A 1,799-nucleotide genomic window follows, 5' to 3' on the forward strand; every position below is an offset into this window, starting at 1 on the left:
TTGTTGAAGCTCGCTGGTGTGGTGGATAGTGCAGTGAAGACTAGTGTGACTTCGTCAAATGACTTCCAGATGTCAAAAGCAAAGGTTTTCTTCCCCTTTCCGACCAGCAAACGACGACACGGTATCGCAGCCAGTGAAGGCGTGAAACACAGGAAGTGCCCGCGCCTTCTCTTCTCCAAGCGATGCTGCAATGGCGTGAGCAGGAATGTATCTGAGGTGTTGTCCAGTACTAAATGCGACCCAGACCTCTGTTTTATTAAGAAGCACACAGTTAGACACAGCCAACACAAGCACGTCAGTATCGACTGTTCGTAACATGATTCTACGAAAGCCTTTTTTGGCGGCATCAATTGCATGGAGAAGCATCCGTGTGTCGGCCTCTTCGTGTGAACATGGTACCAAAGCTGAGACGTCTTGGCGAACACGAGTGCAAAGCAAATGCTGATCGCAAGTTGTGTACACTTCCTTTTCCGTGGACAGCTTTTCTAGAACCTGCATAACATGAAATAAGCAGTAGTGTAGTTATCTTTTTATTAATGTTCTGGTCATAATAATGTTACTGGAATTAATTAACATATAGAACTAATGAATATATCAAAGTGTCTGTTGATGTGCTGGTGTTCGCCAAGAATCGGAACAATTTGGTTTTGTTGTCAGCCAGCCTCATGAATTCCTGATAAATTTCCCGAAATTGTATTTGATGCTGCTACATGCCTTCGGATGCCCTTGCCTTTCTTCTCTCTCGTAGCAGACTTCAAGCTCTCTTCCAGGTAGACATCCCAGACGATATCTACTCTTATGGCATTTCTCAGTTGTGCTCTCAAGTAGGGAAGGAATATGAGTGTGGAGAACTCTTGAAATGTCTTGGCGCCGACTAGTTTCAGCATGTTGATGACTGCTGCACCATCCAGTAAGATCACATCGACAGAATGGCAAAAGGCAAAAGGCAATCTTTTACTTGGCAATGCTTCTCGAGACATCCGGTAAGATCTGCTTTAGTGCCCAGTCTCAGTTTCCCCAGGTAAGACAGGTATGGTGGATAGGCATGGTTCTCGTGTTTGAAGAAATTCTCCAGGTCTCCATCACGTGTTTGGCATGCAATATACAATCTCGAGAACAACGCACAATCACTTTTGAGTGATGATACTATTTGCTTGGCATTGATTGGTGACTTCTGCGGTGGGCAGCTGAACAGGGGCAGCTTGTTTCTTTTGAGGGGCTCCGTGACAGGTGATGTCCTTTCGACTACTCGCTTCATCCTAAACGTCTCATATTGATCCTGCCCCGTCTTCTGGATATGGCGCACACTCTCCGCTATGGCTGAATCGGCGACATTCCGGCTGTCCAGGACCAAAAGGTCGCCACTTTCTTTGCAGAATGGATTTCCCATTTTATCAAACACTTCAACAAGAGACTTGACTTCCTTTGCAAATGTTTTCTTCACTGACTGTGTATCCTCATGGTGTTTGAGCTTGCTCGCATCAACATTTCTGACAATGCTGCAGTGGAGACAATTGGTTTCAAAGTCATCTACCGCCCGCACAATTTCGGGTCCAGCTACCATCCATCGAAGTAGAGCTTTTGGGTTTTCCATCAAGTTGACTGCCCCACCATCTCCTTTCACGACTTTGTTATTTTTCTCGTGTGCGTGATCAATTGCTAGGGCTGAGAATGGACGCCTCGTCTTGTGTTTGATGAAACCGCCTTGATCAAACTGTCTTGCTACCTCTGGAAGTCGTTTCGCCAACGTGGCCATGTCTCGTATGTGGATTGGCAGCCATCGCGCATAATGGGTGTGG

Source organism: Priapulus caudatus, unplaced genomic scaffold, assembly GCF_000485595.1.
Source record: "Priapulus caudatus unplaced genomic scaffold, Priapulus_caudatus-5.0.1 Scaffold1643, whole genome shotgun sequence".
NCBI classification, from domain to species: Eukaryota; Metazoa; Priapulida; class Priapulimorpha; order Priapulimorphida; family Priapulidae; genus Priapulus; species Priapulus caudatus.